Consider the following 18,384-nt stretch of genomic DNA (forward strand, 5'->3'; position numbering starts at 1 on the left):
AGCGGAGCCGCGCGTGTACGAGGTGTACGGAGCGGAGCCGCGCGTGTACGAGGTGTACGGAGAGGAGCCGCGCGTGTACGAGGTGTACGGAGAGGAGCCGCGCGTGTACGAGGTGTACGGAGAGGAGCCGCGCGTGTACGAGGTGTACGGAGCGGAGCCGCGCGTGTACGAGGTGTACGGAGCGGAGCCGCGCGTGTACGAGGTGTACGGAGCGGAGCCGCGCGTGTACGAGGTGTACGGAGCAGAGCCGTGTGTGTACGGAGCGGAGCCGCGCGTGTACGAGGTGTGCGGAGCCGCGCGTGTACGAGGCGAGCGGAGCCGCGCGTGTACGAGGCGTACGGAGCGGAGCCGCGCGTGTACGAGGCGTACGGAGCGGAGCCGGGCGTGTACGAGGCGTACGGAGCTGAGCCGTGTGTGTATGGAGCGGAGCCGCGTGTTTACGAGGCGTGCGGAGCGGAGCCGCGTGTGTGCGAGGAGTAGGGAGCGGAGCCGTGTGTGTACGAGGCGTGCGGAGCCGGGCGTGTACGAGGCGTGCGGAGCGGATGCTGCCCCTCTCCAGGAGCGATCACAGCAGCACGGCATGAGACGTTCTTGTACTACACAAACTGTCCTGACAGAACACAGCTCGTCAGGACATAGCCCCGACCTCCAGCGACAGCCGGACAGTCCCATTGGATCGGGGACGGTTGGGAGGTTTCTGTATATAAGTTGTGTGTGATAACTGTAGAATTATTAATGTCTTAGCATAAAAGGATGTACCTGAGTGTTTGTGCCGGGGTCCACATGCATGGAGGGGGTTGAGGCGGTGCTGGCTGTATTATGCAGACGGCATCTGCCTGTAACAGTAGTAACCAGAACCTACTAGAAACTCTGCACCAAAATGAAGCAAATCCTTATTCTGGGACCTTCGCCTTGTACGTAACACCCCCGGATCCGGTACAAGCCGGGCAGATGTTCTCATTCATGTCATTTTCTGCTTAAGGTTCTGCAGTTTTCTGGCCAACTATAAAAAAGAAAAAGCGTGAAACAATATTTGTTTCTGCTGCATTGACATAAGTACAATCTTTCATTATATATAAATCTATTACACGTCGGGTCAATGCTGTAAAGGACAGTAAAGTGCCATGGTTGTGGTTGTGGTTTTTGGGGTCACTCTACTACCCTCCCAAAAATGCAATCAGAAACTTGTAACTACTGATCTCTCCACAAGAAGAAGCCGACAACTCCATCAATGGGATCATTTTATAAAATTAGGTCTTCGCAAGATGAAAATGGTCTCACAAACCACATTTTATTTTAAATGTTCATAAAAAAACCCCAAACAAACAAAAATAATAACCTTACTTTGATTTTTTTCCCCATTTTTCAATACTTTATGTGCTAAATTGAATGTTGTCGTTCCAAACAACAACTAGTCCCACAAAACACAAGCCCTCCGTCTTTGTGAATGAAGAAACAAAGTTATATTTTTTGGGAAAAAGGGGAGGAAAAAAACAAAAAATTGGTCTTGTCAGAATAATGTAATTACTATATATTTTTTTTTTTTAAATTGAATAATTTTACCCCAAAATTGTGATCTGTTATAATATTCTCATTCTTCATGCGAGATTAATCATTAGTCTGTAGATAAATCCAAACATCTGGGAGATGTAGAACAATATATCTGTGATTCTCTTCTGCCAGGATAAGCGCCTCCTTTCTGTCCTTTCTGTGATGGAGAAAACGCTTGAAAGATTCAGAAAGTCCGATGAGTTTTTGAAGCTTATTGTAAAGGGCCTTAATGACGACCTGGGAAAGAAACCACCAGAAACAAAGGATCCAACCAGGTAAGTTCTAATGATCCCATCTGATAAAATGATCGGCTTTATTTCCATGGGATTGTTCTGTAGAAGAGATGGGACCTGCAGCATTTTGATCCTGAACTTCACTATGTATAGATGTAGCAAAGCTTAATGTGACAATTCACACACCGCATTGATAAATTGTCTCAGGTTAGCTCTCATAAGAGAATTAACATCACTTATAGTGGAACTAAACTTACAATTTTTTTTCAGAATTGTGAAAATTATGGCACTTTGCAAAGCACTTCGTTAGTTTCTTTGGCGTCATATCCATAAAATGATCATATTAAAGTGGCCTCCAGACCCTGCTTTTCCCCAGTGCAGGAGCGTTGCTGGGGTCCTAAGAGATCAGGGACCCCAGCCCCAAAGTACATGTTTCCCCATATAACCTCCCTGCCACTTAAAAGAGGATTTATACATATATAATTACAGTACACCACTGTTACTAATCTAAAATACACTATACAAAGACCAATATTCCCAAAATTACTACTATACAAGGCCAAAATGATCCTGCTACACAATGTCCTCTACCCTCACCACCACACAGCGAGTCCATATATGAAAGAAAACCCCGCAGGGTAAAAGACCATCAAAGGAGTCCAGGGAGTATAAAATCTATCCTATTTATTCAGCAATAGAACAATAGGATGATGGGGGAAGGGACACAACACATATGTGATTGTTAGACATGTAAGCGACAAAAAGCAAGGCACGCAAGGAAGAGGCCATTCCAGGTATAATGGCTGTCTATAGTATCATCATGGGTGTACTAAAATATCCCAAAATAGACACCGCATATATTCCACTGGGGGCAACAGTCATCATATGCAGGTGCATCTCACTAAATTACAATATCATCAAAAAGTTAATTTATTTGAGTTCTTCAATGCAAAAAGTGAAACTGATATATTATATAGAGTCATTACAGACAGAGGGATCTATTTCAAGTGTTTATTTCTGTTAATGTTGATGATTATGGCTTACAGCCAATGAAAACACAAAAGTCATTATCTCAGTAAATTAGAATAATTAACAAAAAACACCTGCAACGGCTTCCTAAGTGTTTAAAAATGTCCCATAGTCTGTTTCAGTAGGCTCCACAATCATGGGGAAGACTGCTGACTTGACAAATGTCAAGAAGGCAGTCATTGACACCATCCACAAGGTCCCAGAGTTCCAATTTTCCTTTGGAAATCAAGGTCCCAGAGTCTGGAGGAAGAGTGAAGAGGCCACAATCCAAGCTGCTTGAGGTGTAGTGTGAAGTTTCCACAATCAGTGATGGTTTGGGGAGCCATGGTGTAGGTCCACTGTGTTTTATCAACACCAAAGTCAGCGCAGCCGTCTACCAGGACATTTTACAGCACTTCATGCTTCCCTCTGCCGACAAGCTTTTTGGAGATGGAAATTTCATTCTCCAGCAGGACTTGGCACCTGTCCACACTGCCAAAAGTACCAATACCTGGTTTAAAAACAACAGTATGACTCTGCTTAATTGGTCAGCAAACTCACATGACCTTAACCCCATAGAGAATCTATTATAGAGAATCTATGGGGTATTGTCAAGAGGAAGATAAGAGACACCAGACCCAACAAAGCAGACGAGCTGAAGGCTGCTATCAAAGCAACCTGGGCTTCCATAACTCCTCAGCAGCCACAGGCTGATCGCCTCCATGCCACGCCGCATTGATGCAGAAATTGATGCAAAAGGAACCCTGACCAAGTATTGAGTGCATTTACTGAACATACATTTCAGGAGGACAACATTTCGGATTTTAAAAACATTTTTCAAGCTGATGTTATAAAGTATTTTAATTTACTGAGATAATGACTTTTGTGATTTCATTGGCTGTATGCCATAATTAGTGGTGTACCGCCAATGGTGGCAGGCCACACCACTGCTATGGGGCCCGTGAGCCTCGGGGGAGCGAGGAGGATAGGTGAGTATTGGGGGGGTGGGAGGTTGCGGCGGAGGAGCGGGCACACGCAGTAGCGGCTGCTGTAGCTACCACGTGTGCCCGCTGCTAAAGGGACATGAATATTCCCTCTTCTCCACTTCCATGGGCGTGGAGAAGAGGGAATATTCATTCTCTTTAGTAGCGGGCACGGAGAAGCGCTGAGCCGTGGCTCCTGCTTACAGTGCCCGCTACTAAAGAGAATGCATATTCACGCTTGTCAACGCTCATAGTCCCGGCGTGGAGAGGAGTGAATATGCCGGCAGCAGCAGCAGCTCACCTCGACAACAGAGAGCTTGCGCTGCTCAGATACCAACATGAGCTGCTGGCAGACAGAACACAGCAGCTCTGGAGCAGAGGTGAGGAAGGAAGGTGAGTATAAGTGTTTATTTTTTGTGTGTGCAGTGATGGGGCCACACATACCAGGATTGGTGGGTGAGGAGGCTATACATACCAGGATTGGGGGATGAGGGGGCCATGCATACCAGGATTGGGGGATTAGGGGGCCACACATACCAGGATTGGGGGATGAGAAGGCCACACATACCAGGAGTGGGGGATGAGGAGGCCACACATACCAGGATTGGGGGGTGAGGAGGCCATATCAGGATTGGGGGATGAGGGGGCTATGCATACCAGGATTGCGGGATGAGGGGGCCATGCATACCAGGATTGGGGGATGAGGAGGCCACACATACCCGGATTGGGGGATGAGAAGGCCACACATACCATTCCTGACCCCATTTTTGGTGGTCGGATATTTCCCTGGATCTCGTGTATCCTGCTGCATATTGCTGTATATAACATAGGCTTACGTCATGTGAACAATGGCCAAATAGCTGTTGGCTGAGCCATATATACCAGGAATGGGAGATGAAGAGGCCATGCATACCAGGATTGGGGGATGAAGAGGCCATACATACCAGGATTGGGGGATGAGGAGACCATTCATATTAGGATTGTGGGATGAGGAGACCATGCATACCAGAATTGGGGGATGAGGGGGGGGCCATGCATGCCAGGATTGGGGGATGAGGGGTGCTATGTATACCACGATTGGTGGATGAGGGGTGGCCATGCATACCAGGATTGGGGGATGAGGGGTGCCATATGTACCAGGATTGGGGGATGAGGGGTGCCATACATACCAGGATTGGTGATGAGGGAGCCATACATACCAGGATGGTGAAATTTTCCACTAGCTGCTGCATTTCCCACCCTAGGCTTATACTCAACTCAATACGTTTTCCCAGTTTTTTTGTGGTAAAATTAAGGGCCTCGGCTTATACTCGGGTCGTCTTATTTAAAACATACGGTATTTTAAAATCAGTGAGTACGTGGTTCCCATAATACTGCAGGACTGTGTGGTGCATTATACTATATGGGGGCTGCATTTTACCCTTTGGGGTGTGAAATATACTGTATGGAGGACTATGGGGAGTGCATTATATTCTATCAAGGACCATGGGAAGTTCATTATACTATATGGAGGATTATGGGGGGGTGCATTATACTATATGGAGGATTTTGGAGGGTGCATTATACAATATGGAGGATTATCGGTGGCATATTATACTATATGGAAGTCTATGTGGGGCCATTATGATATTTTGAGGGCTATACGGGGGGGCCGTTATACTGTATGAAAGCAATTATACGGTGTGAAGGTTTGTGTGTGGTCCATCATACTGTTTGGAGGGCTGTGTGGGGCCATTATACTGTTTGGAGGGCTAGTGTGGGCCATTATACTGTATGTAGGCCCATTATACTGTATGGAGGGCTGTGTGGGGTCATTATACTATTTGGAGGGCTGTGTGGGGTCATTATACTGTTTGGAGGGCTAGTGTGGGCCATTATACTGTATGTAGGCCCATTATACTGTATGGAGGGCTGTGTGGGGCCATTATACTGTTTGGAGGGCTAGTGTGGGCCATTGTACTGTATGTAGGCCATTATACTGTATGGAGGGCTGTGTGGGAGTCACAGTTGGAGGAATCATACTGTGTTAGGGTCACCATACTTTGCCTTGGGAGTTGAAGTGGGGTACAATAAGGTCATTATACTGTTCATGTAGAGGCTAATGTGGAGGAATGCACCATGGGGGTATCATACTGTGTTTGGGGGACACTTTTATTGGCATCATACTTCATGGGGGCAATGAAAGAGGGATGTAGGACTTCAGTAGGAGGAAAATTAGAAAAAGCGAAGTAAAGGCTGGAAAGTTGTGAGATCGGCTCTTCTGTGACACAGACAAATATTTCTTTATTTTTTTGGTGGGGGGGGTCCAATTAGAGCTTCTGCTATGGGGTCTCATGATTTCTATGTGCGCCCCTGGCCATAATCATCAACATTAACAGAAATAAACACTTGAAATAGATCACTTTGATTGTAATGACTTTATATAATATATGAGTTTCATTTTCTGCATTGAAGAACTAAAATAAATAAACTTTTTGATGATATTGTAATTTAGTGAGATGCACCTGTATATATAAGGGGTGTGGGTGCCATCATACTATAAGGGGCTATGGGAGTCATCATGCTATATATGAGGGGCAGTGGGGCCATCATATTATATAAAATGGGGAGTGGGTGCCAGAATACAGTTTATAAGGGGCTGTGGGGCCATCATACAGTATAAAGGGAGCTGTAGGGGCCATAATATAGTGTACAAGTGGGTGTGGGGGCCATCATACAGTATATATTGAGCTGCGGGGGCCATCATACAGCACTGTATATATGGGGCTGTGAGTGCCATTATACAGGATATAGGGAGTTGTAGGGACCATCATGCCAGTTATAAAGAGTTGTAGAGACCATCATACAGTGCATAGGGAGCTGTGGGGACCATCAGACAATGCATAGGGAGCTGTGGAGACCATCATACAGTGCATAGGGAGCTGTGGGGACCATCATACAGGGCATAGGGAGCTGTGGGGACCATCAGACAATGCATAGGGAGCTGTGGAGACCATCATACAGGGCATAGGGAGCTGTGGGGACCATCAGACAATGCATAGGGAGCTGTGGAGACCGTCATACAGTGCATAGGGAGCTGTGGGGACCATTATGCAGTGCATAGGGAGATGTGGGGACCATCATACAGTGCATAGGGAGCTGTGGGGATCATTATGCAGTGCATAGGGAGATGTGGGGACCATCATACAGGGCATAGGGAGCTGTGGGGACCATTATGCAGTGCATAGGGAGCTGTGGGGACCATTATGCAGTGCATAGGGAGCTGTGGGGACCATTATGCAGTGCATAGATAGCTGTGGGGACCATCATACAGTGCCTAAGGAGCTGTGGGGACCATCATACAGTGCATAGGGAGATGTGGGGACCATCATACAGGCATAGGGAGGTGTGGGGACCATTATGCAGTGCATAGGGAGCTGTGGGGACCATCATACCGAGCGTAGGGAGCTGCAGGGACCATCATACAGTACATAAAGAGCCGTGGGGACCATCATACAGTGTATAAGGAGCCGTGGGTACCATCATACAGTGCTTAAGGAGCTGCGGGGACCATCATACAGTGCGTAGAGAGCTATGAGGACCATCATACAATGCTTAGGGAGCTGTGAAGACCATCATACAGTGCATAGGGCACTGTGGGGACCATCATACAGAGCGTAGGGAGCTGTGGGGACCATCATACAGAGCGTAGGGAGCTGTGGGGACCATCATACAGAGCATAGGGAGCTGTGGGGACCATCATACAGTGTCTAGGGAGCTGTGGGGACCATCATACAGTGTCTAGGGAGCTGTGGGGACCTCATACAGTATCTAAGGAGCTGTGGGGACCATCATGCAGTGTGTAGGGAGCTGTGGGGACCATCATACAGTGTATAGGGAAGTATGAGGACCATCATACAGTATCTAAGGAGCTGTGGGGACCATCATACAGAGCATAGTGAGCTGTGGGGACCATTATACAGAGCGTAGATAGCTGTGGGGACCATCATACAGTGCATAGGTAGCTGTGGGTTCCATCATGCAGAGCGTAGATAGCTGTGGGGACCATCATACAGTGCATAGGTAGCTGTGGGGACCATGATACAGTGCATATGGAACTGTGGGTACCATCATACAGGGCATAGGGAGCTGTGGGGACCATTATGCAGTGCATACGGAGCTGTGGGGACCATCATACAGGGTATAGGTAGCTATGGGGATTATCATACAGTGTATAGGGATCTGTGGGGACCATCATATAGTGCGTAGGGAGCTGTGGGGAACATCATACAGTGTATAGGGATCTGTGGGGACCATCATACAGTGCATAGGGAGCTGTGGGGACCATCATACAGTGTGTAGTGAGCTGTGGGACTATCATACAATATACAGGGTGCTATGGGGGCACTCAGGACATTATTTCTTTTAAATGGGTGCATCATCAGAAATTTCTTCTTTCACCACCCCGAAATCATCGTCCATAGACTTGAAGAAGAACTTTGTAGTTGGGTGTAGTTTGATTGTGGCTTTAAGGGGGCATTATTACTTAAAGGGGATACTCAACGGTATTTGTTGCTTGGAGGGAACACTTCAGATATTGAAACTTTCATAAGAGCATATCTGGCATTATTACTTGCTAGGTAGCACAGTGGGGTCTTTACTACTTTCTATGGGACGCTATTATTTTTATAGGTCCCCTCTATCTGGCACACAGTCTTTGTAGCATTAATGGGTGGAGGGTAATCATAGTAATGACATAATTTTTGAAGTATTGAGGTTCCTATTCCATGTCGGAGGAGCAGGCAGCATGGGGAGGTTGTGCAGGGTGGGAATAGATGGGGACGGTGCTGGAAATGTGAGAAGTCAGATGGTCTTTGTACAGTGTGTTTTTTATGTAGAGGCAATGGTCTTATCATAATACTATGTACTCACTGTGTAGTGTTGATGGTAGAGGGCATTGTGTAGCGGGATTATTATTGCCTTGTATAGAAGTAATTTTGGGAATATTGGTCTTTCAGTTGTGTATTTTAGGTTAGCATCAATGGTGTACTGTAATTATATATCTATAGGTAATCTTTTAAGTGGCGGGGAGGTTGTATGGGGAAACACCTACTTTGGGGCTTTGGCCCCTGATCTTTTAGGACCCTAGCAACGTCCCGGCATACAAGGGATATGGGCACAAAGTGTTCTGGAGGTTTCCTTTACAGTATGAAGCATTTTCCACACAGTCTCCTTCCTGTGTAATATACTCCAGGACTGGTGAGGCGCACTGTCGCTCCCTATTTCGCCATAACTCGGCCTCGGCACTGCAGTGCTGATCAGCAGGTCTGCTTACTTGTTCTTCGGTTTCGCGCACTATGTCTTCCACTACTGGCGCCCTTCAACCCTTGCACTCGTGACTCCCACTAGTACATCATATTCAGTGCTGCTTTGGGGTCCGTAACTCGGCGTCCAATCCAAGGACCCTTCTCTGTAAGGCCACTCTGTCTCATCAGTCAAAAAAGTCGGGCGCACTTCATGGCCGCCTCATATAGAATGAATGGAGCAGCATTTTAGCATGCGGACCACCGTTCCAATCTAAAGGGGATGAAGGTTCCTGTAGATTGGAGCTTGTTTTCATTGGACAACCCCTTTAATTTTTCACACACTGTTTCTGCATTTAAGTCTATTTTTTGGTAAATATTCGATGACCTGGTGTAATTTGTGATGTGTCGTTGTTCACCTGAGGTTGTATTGACCTCATTTTATAACTTCTAAGGACCAGACTTTTTTTTAATATATCCTGAATAGAACACAATAGAATTGTATGGAAACATTATTGTGTTCTTCACAATTCAAGGCAACGTGTCCTTATGAGATCTTTTTCTTGAAGGTATATGGCCCTCAGGTTCTTTATCACCATGCAATCTGAAGAGCCAACTTAGACTAAGAGTGGCCACCACTGGGCATACACCATGGTGCAGCAAGGGCTAGCAATCTGTCCCTCCAATTGTGTGGGTACTTATTGCTTAGGGAATGTCAGTCCAATTCTTCTTTTTAAGAGGGTTCACTGTCTGTGCATCTCTGTGCCCGAAGAATATTAACCAGGTGTTACTGTATTACTGCTGTTCCAAGTGGCAAGCACATGGTTCTCTTAGAGACAGGACCCTTGTTTAAACCCAAGTAGACTTGAATTGGAAAGGCCACTGGTCTGGACCAGGACTCTGGTTGTGGACGGTGATGGCGGCATGCACGGTTTCTATGTACGTGTCTGTGTGTAGTCAGAAAAGCATTTCAGTGGTGGCCTAATAACTGCAAGGAGCGACGGAGGTGTTGGACAAAGGTAAACGAGTGGCTGCAGAACGGTTGGTAAATGTGGCCACTTCATGGGAATATTGGCCACTGATGACTGAGGCCTCCCTCCTGGTTTGGTCCTGGAGCCCCCCGGCCACTTGTTGAACATCTTTCCTGTTTTTTACTGTTACACAAGACCCTGTGTCTCCTGTATTCTGCGGCTGCGTCCCGTTCTTCAGTCTTCTTTCTGTAGCATGGTGTGTACGACGTCCTGGATACAATGTTACTGCTCCATCACAGACTGAACCCCAGAACAATTGTCATGGAATTTGGTACCAGAGTTCTCTCTGTGTCTGGAGCCCCCATATTTTGTGATTACTCTTATCATTCTCACTGAGTAAGGTGAAATCCAGGAGAAAAACACACAAAACAATATATATATATATATAATTAATTTTTTTATTGAAATAGCAATAAGCAACATTGTAATGAAAATATTACTGGTCCTTTAAGAAATTAAACTATGGTCACAGTCACTCTCAGATTGGCCCCGGTGGAGACCACAAAACGAGCTGCGGTCATTGGGGACCACCTGAGAGTCATTGGAACCCAAAGATCCAGAAGAAGGCAAAGAAACCCCCCAAAAGAATTCTGATTCAGAGGGGAAAAAAATTCCTTCCTGACCCAATTTCTGGCGATCGGATATTTCCCTGGATCTCTTGTATCCTGCTGCATATTGCTGTATATAACATAGGCTTACGTCATGTGAACAATGGCCAAATAGCTGTTGGCTGAGAACTCGTCCTGTATGATAAAATCTGCGATGGAAGTTCCTAATACGGCTTCCAACGAAGATGTGACATCATCCAAATGTGTATAAGAACTAGCGAGTGATAAAGGAGACAATGGCTGGTAGGTAATAAGTCATTACCTGTCTGCCAATATCTTCTTCTGGAAGACGTCAAGATATCATGTATTACATATTACATATTATTCTGAAAGAGCACCATGTAATACCCCATGTGTCCTGGAGAGGCCACTACGTCCAGCAAAACACAGCTGATTGCAGAGGGTGTTCACTGCCGGACCCCCGACTATCAACTGATCTCCTGCAAGTCCTCATTTGGGGACAGGAGTTGTTCACACTTGGCATATTTTGTGATTCATGAGGGGAGGACAGTAGCCGGATATAGACTTTTTCTATAAAGTCAGATTAAAGGGGTTTTCAGGAATGTTGTTATGTAATATATAGGAGGTTCCCAGTGGTAGAGAAAACACACAGAGCTTTACTTTCTCCTGCTGCTCCAGCTCTGGATCTTCAGCGCTTCCTGTGCTCTATTGTGACAGGCTGCAGGGGTGATGGCTCAACTTCAGCACACATCATTGCTGCAGCCAATCACTGAGCTTAGAAGCTCTGTCAGCGTGGCCCACTGAGCCAAGTGATTGGCTGCAGAGCTGCAGTCATGATGTCACCCTTGAAGCCAGTGACTAAAGATCAGCGGCAGCGGTGAAGTGCTGGAGCTGGAGCAGGAGGTAGTAAAGCTTCATCTCTTCTACTTAAATATAAATCCTATAAATCGTCACTTAAGTGATGAAAAAAAATTCAGAAATTGGTAAAAAAAAATAATAAAAATATTTTGCTCGTGTCGCCACTTTCCGGGATCTGAAAGCCGCGGCGTTTTCATGTTTCGGGAATGGGGCTGCGTGAGGGCGAGTTTTTTGCACCACAAACTGATGGTTATATTGATATCATTTTGGGGTATATACAATGTTTTGATTGCCTGTTATTATATATTTTTTTCTTGTTGCAACGACTGAAAATCTGTAATTCTGGCATTTTATGTAATGTTCTAGTTACGCCGTTTACTAAATGGATTAATTTATTTTATATTTTGATGGATCTGACTTTTACAAACGCAGCGATACCAAATATGTGTATTTTTTAAATGTTTTATATTTCTTAATTTTTAATGGGGGGAAAACTGGGATGATTTGAACTTTTATACTTTTTTCATTTTTTTTTACTTTTCACTGTAATTGTTCGTCTCTTTAGGGTGCTTGAACCTGCAATCATCTGATTGCTTGTGCTATATACAGCATTGCTATATATAGCAGAAATCACGGTCTCCTATGAACACTAGCAACAGGCTGGCTGTCACAGGAATCCAGTGATGACAGACACAGGGATCTTCAGTGATCAAGTCACGGGTGCGCCAATGAAGAGATGGAATGGTGTACCCCCTGCTGGCGCACATTAAATGCCGCTGTCACACACTGATAGCAAGATTTAATAGGCTAACTGTCGTGGGCAGAGCTCCGCCCAACCTGCAACTGTTAGAGGCATATGATTGCTGAATAACACAGCCATCATCTGCCGAGAAAGATGCAGACTCGGCGTGTGAGCCTGCAAGAAATGCGGAGAGCAGAATTATGACGGATATAGTCCTTCATAAGTTAAGATGCATTTCTTAGTTAAAGAGTGACCGTCATTAACTGTATTTTCTAGACTATATGACGCACTTTTTAACAACAAAAAATCTTGCTCAGTATTGGGTGCGTCCTATAGACCAGAAGCAGAGTCCTATCAAGTATGCTTTTCATGTGTCTGGCACCTGCCGGAGCAGATTTCAGCTGATCGTGGGGGTGCCAGGTGTCAGACCCTCCGATCTCATACTGATCAGCTATCTTACAGATAGGTCATCAATTCTTAAGTCCCAAATAACCCTTTAAGGGGACTGGGAATGAAATCACCACCAAGGCACCAACAGAATAATAAATATGTCCTTGTATAAACTGTTGGTTCATTATAAGCTCATTTTCTACACAATGCAGAAATGAATGATTTATACAGGGGCATCTTTATAAACTCATTACACAGTGGTATTTCACAATGGTGGTGGTTTAGGGGCCTGAAATGAAGTGATGGGTTACCTTTAATACATACATGAACATTCACACACATACACACTCACTTCAACACACACATACATACACACACAGACTCAAATACTCACCTCTATACACACACAATAAACACACGTGCACACACCCCTTCAGTGCTGCAGTGCTCGGTACAAAAACACACAGACCGTTAGTCCAGGGACACACAAACCATAACACAGCCACCCTTTATTGAAGGGGTCACAGAGACACACCCCTTTATTTCTGGGGTCACAGACACACAACCCTTTGGTGCTGGGGTCACACAAACAGACACAGACACACACCTTCAGTGATGGGGCTACACACACAGCCCTTCAGTGCTGAATTTCAGGGGACATGTACGCTTGTGCCAAACACACGTGCACACACCCCTTCAGTGCTGCAGTGTTGAAGACACAAACACACACCCCATTAGTGCAGGGACACACAAACCATCACACAACCACCCCTTTATTGATGGGGCCATAGAGACACACCCCTTCATTGCTGGGGTCATAGACACACATCCCTTTGGTGCTGGGGTCACACAAACAGACACCGACACACACCTTCAGTGCTGGGGCCACACACAGAACGCTTCAGTGCTGCATTTCAGGGGACATGTACACGTGTGCCAAACACACGTGCACACACCCCTTCAGTGCTGCAGTGTTGAGTAAGCAAGCACACACACCATTAGTGCAGGGACACGCAAACCGTCACACAGCCACCCATTTATTGATGGGGCCATAGAGACACACCCCTTCATTGCTGGGGTCACAGACACACATCCCTTTGGTGCTGAGGTCACACAGACACAGACACACACCTTCAGTGCTGAGGCCACACACAGCCCTTCAGTGCTGCATCTCAGGGGACATGTACACGTGTGCCAAACACGCGTGCACACACCCCTCCAGTGCTGCAGTGTTGAAGACACAAACACACACCCCATTAGAGCAGGGACACACAAACCATCACACAGCCACCCCTTTATTGATGGGGCCATAGAGACACGCCCCTTCATTGCTAGGGTCATAGACACACATCCCTTTGGTGCTGGGGTCACACAAACAGACACAGACACACACCTTCAGTGCTGGGGCCACACACAGAGCCCTTCAGTGCTGCACTTCAGGGGACATGTACACATGTGCCAAACACATGTGCACACACCCCATCAGTGCTGCAGTGTTGAGAAAGCAAGCACACACACCATAAGTGCAGGGACACACAAACCATCACACAGCCACCCCTTTATTGATGAGGCCATAGAGACACACCCCTTCATTTCTGGGGTCACAGACACACATCCCTTTGGTGCTGAGGTCACACAAACAGACACAGACACACACCTTCAGTGCTGGGGCCACACACACAGCCTTCAGTGCTGCATTTCAGGGGACATGTACACCTGTGACAAAAACACGTGCACACACCCCTTCAGTGCTACAGTGTTGAGGACACAAACACACACCCCATTAGTGCAGGGACACACAAACCACACAGCCACCCCTTTATTGATGGGGCCATAGAGACACTGCCCTTCATTGCTGGGGTCACAGACACACATCCCTTTGGTGCTGAGGTCACACAAACAGACACAGACACACACCTTCAGTGCTGGGGCCACACACACAGCCCTTCAGTGCTGCATTTCAGGGGACATGTACACGTGTGCCAAACACATGTGCACACACCCCTTCAGTGCTACAATGTTGAGGACACAAACACACACCCGATTAGTGCAGGGACACGCAAACAATCACACAGCAACCCCATTATTGATGGGGCCATATCAACACACATCTTCAGTGCTGGGGTCACAGGCACAAATCCCTTTGGTGCTGAGGTCACACAAACAGACACAGACACACACCTTCAGTGCTGGGGCCACACACACAGCCTTCAGTGCTGCTTTTCAGGGGACATGTACACCTGTGACAAAAACACGTGCACACACCCCTTCAGTGCTGCAGTGTTGAGGACACAAACACACACCCCATTAGTGCAGGGACACACAAACCATCACACAGCCACCCCTTTATTGATGGGGCCATAGAGACACAGCCCTTTGGTGCTGGGGTCACAGACACACATCCCTTTGGTGCTGAGGTCACACAAACAGACACAGACACACACCTTCAGTGCTGGAACCACACACACAGCCCTTCAGTGCTGCATTTCAGGGGACATGTACACGTGTGCCAAACACACGTGCATACACCCCTTCAGTGCTGCAGTGTTGAGGACACAAACACACACCCCATTAGTGCAGGGACACACAAACCATCACACAGCCACCCCTTTACTGATGGGGCCATAGAGACACAGCCCTTTGGTGCTGGGGTCACAGACACACATCCCTTTGGTGCTGAGGTCACACAAACAGACACAGACACACACCTTCAGTGCTGGAGCCACACACACAGCCCTTCAGTGCTCCATTTCAGGGGACATGTACACGTGTGCCAAACACACGTGCACACACCCCTTCAGTGTTGCAGTGTTAAGGAAACAAGCACACACCCCATTAGTGCAGGGACACGCAAACCATCACACAGCTTCCCCGTTATTGATGGGGCCATAGAGACACACATCTTTATTGCTGGGGTCACAGACACACATCCCTTTGTTGCTGAGGTCACACAAACAGAGAAAGACACACACCTTCAGTGCTGGGGCCACACACAGAGCCCTTCAGTGCTGCATTTCAGGGGACATGTACACGTGTGCCAAACACACGTGCACACACCCCTTCAGTGCTGCTGTGTTGAGGACACAAACACACACACCATTAGTGCAGGGACACACAAACCATCACACATCCACCCCTTTATTGATGGGGTCACAGAGACACCCCTTCATTTCTGGGGTCACAGACACACATCCCTTTGGTGCTGAGGTCACACAAACAGACACAGACACACACTTTCAGTGCTGGGGCCACTCACACAGCCCTTCAGTGCTGCATTTCTGGAGACATGTACACATGTGCCAAAAACACGTGCACACATCCCTTCAGTGCTGCAGTGTTGAAGACACAAACACACACCCCATTAGTGCAGGGACACACAAACCATCACACAGCCACCCCTTTATTGATGGGGCCATAGAGACACAACCCCTTCATTGCTGGGGTCACAGACACACATCCCTTTGGTGCTGAGGTCACACAAACAGACAAAGACACACACCTTCAGTGCTGGGGCCACACACACAGCCCTTCAGTGCTGCATTTCATGGGACATGTACACGTGTGCCAAACACACGTGCACACACCCCTTCAGTGCTGCAGTTTTGAGGAAACAAGCACACACCCCATTAGTGCAGGGACACGCAAACCATCACACTGCCACCCCGTTATTAATGGGGTCACAGAGACACACCTTCATTTCTGAGGTCACAGACACATATCCCTTTGGTGCCGAGGTCACACAAACAGACACAGACACACACTTTCAGTGCTGGGACCACACACACAGCCCTTCAGTGCTGCATTTCTGGAGACATGTACATGTGTGCCAAACACACATGCACACACCCCTTCAGTGCTGCAGTGTTGAGGACACAAACACACACCCCATTAGTGCAGGGACACACAAACCATCACACAGCCACCCCTTTATTGATGGGGCCATAGAGACACACATCTTTATTGCTGGGGTCACAGACACACATCCCTTTGGTGCTGAGGTCACACAAACAGACACAGACACACACCTTCAGTGTTGGAACCACACACACAGCCCTTCAGTGCTGCATTTCAGGGGACATGTACACGTGTGCCAAACACACGTGCACACACCCCATCAGTATTGCAGTCTTGAGGAAACAAGCCCACACCCCATTAGTGCAGGGACACGCAAACCATCACACAGCCTCCCTGTTATTGATGGGGCCATATAGACACACATCTTTATTGGTGGGGTCACAGACACACTGTTATGATCTGCTACAAGCACTAAGGAAAGACAGGAGATCTGTCCCTACAATAGAACTATGCTAGATCCCTACGATGTAACGGGGAACCTGATCCTGCGATCAGACCCGCTAAAGTCCTCAGCTTGTCTGAACGAAGACCTATAGATGTGAGGGAGGGATCCCTACAAGAACTAGGGACTGGGAGAAAGATGGACACCTCCTAGCAGAAATTGTAGCAGTAAAAAGACAAACAAACAACATAGAACATAGAGGTCAAAAGACCAAGCTAAACTGACTGAGAAAGGTAACAAAGCACCTGGCTAGCTAAAGAGTAGAAATTACAATGAAGGCCAGCAAGGCCAGAAGGGCGGAGCAGGATTAAATAGGCAAAAAAGGTCATGTGACCAGCAAAATAGAAAAAAAACTAACAGGAGGGTTCTAACAGTACCCCCTCTTCTATGAGGATCCTCCAGATCCCCTAGGCCCAGGGTTATCAGGAAACCTCTTGTGAAATTCTCTGACAAGTCTGGAAGCAGAAACATCATCCGCCCTCACCTATGAGTTATCCTCGGGACCGAAACCCTTCCAAGCGACGAGATACTGCAAACTCCCCCTATACCGTCTAGAATTAAGGATGCGGGAAATCTCATATTCCCCGTGCTCCACCACCGGAGGAACAGTGGCAGTGGCGTCTCTATCTGATACATCAGCTTTTTTCAAAAGAGAAACATGAAACACCGGATTAATCTTCCAGGAGGTGGGAATCTCCAACCTAACAGCAGATTGGTTAACTACCTGAAGCACCTTAAAGGGCCCTACAAACGTGGGACCCAATTTTTTAGAAGGAATCCTCAACCACAGATTCTTAGAGTACAACCAAACCATGTCACCAACCGTAAACAAAACCTCTTGACGTTTCCTGTACCTTTTAGATTTTTTGTTAGCCTCCTGAAGATTACACGCACATCCGTCCAAACTCTCTCCATATCACCGGAAAAACTCTCCTCCTCAGGCACAGCCGATACCAATTTGGAGAATGACCCAAAAGACGGATGTCTCCCAGAACAACAAAAAAGGCGAACACCCAGCAGAAGAGGATGTATGGTTGTTAAGAGCAAATTCAGCAAGCGGCAGAAACTCAGACCACCCCTCTTGATTGTCTGCCACAAAACAACGCAAGAACTGCTCAACATCCTGATTCTTCCTTTCTGTCTGGCCATTAGACTCAGGATGATATCCAGAAGAAAACGACAAATGAACTCCCAACCTGTCACGAAAGGCACGCCAAAAACGAGCCACCAACTGAGGTCCCCTATCAGAAACAATGTCAGTAGGAACACCATGGAGTCTGACAATTTCCTTAACAAAGGCCTTAGCGAGTGTCTTAGCGCAGGGCAGTTTGATGAAGGGAACCAAGTGACACATCTTGCTAAAATGGTTCACGACCACCCAGATGACCGTGAAACCCTCAGAGGAGGGAAGGTCAGTAATAAAGTCCATAGCCAGATGTG

Source organism: Phyllobates terribilis, unplaced genomic scaffold (genome assembly GCF_046119375.1).
Source record: "Phyllobates terribilis strain yellow unplaced genomic scaffold, ASM4611937v1 Scaffold_5__5_contigs__length_657084704, whole genome shotgun sequence".
In the NCBI taxonomy this organism is placed as follows: domain Eukaryota; kingdom Metazoa; phylum Chordata; class Amphibia; order Anura; family Dendrobatidae; genus Phyllobates; species Phyllobates terribilis.